Raw genomic sequence first — 592 nt, 5'->3', positions numbered from 1 at the left:
CATTACTGTCTATACATCCCACTGTCTACATGGGTTACAAATATTCCAAGCGGACACTGTCTATTTGTCGAATGAGCCTAATTTTATCGAAATCGGAGGTGAGGGAGGTATTCTGAATAATTACCTTATTTTTAAAAGAAAAACAAATCCTGTTATATTGAAATTTGTTACACGGGAACGTGAAGTGTCTTCGTATTGTTTTTTCACGGTCGTGACGCGAGTCGAACATTTAATCTTACTTTGAAACTGTTCCAACTTCAATTAAACCTTATAAACTTGTTTTGATACTTAAACAGTCAAATAGGACCTCTTTTAATATTACTTAATCTACAGCTTCTATTCAGAAAACTTCTTTTGAACCTAAAAATAATAAATTTTCCAATAACTGCCATTTACAGGCTCAACGTAAGAACTCAATTCATTAGATTAGAACCTATTATAAATATAGAGTCTACATACGTTCTAATTATAAATCTTTAGAGTTTACATACGTCCTAAAACTGTGATTCAAAGTATAAACAAAATTTCAACTCGGACGAAATTTATCCTTCAAGTAACGACGGTATGAAGACAGCGAATTTCTGCGAGGTAA

The sequence above is a fragment of the Trachymyrmex cornetzi genome, unplaced genomic scaffold (genome assembly GCF_001594075.2).
Source record: "Trachymyrmex cornetzi isolate Tcor2-1 unplaced genomic scaffold, Tcor1.1 scaffold459, whole genome shotgun sequence".
Taxonomy (NCBI): domain Eukaryota; kingdom Metazoa; phylum Arthropoda; class Insecta; order Hymenoptera; family Formicidae; genus Trachymyrmex; species Trachymyrmex cornetzi.
The sequence above is the reverse complement of the archived record's forward strand: the minus strand, read 5'-3'. Positions refer to the sequence as shown.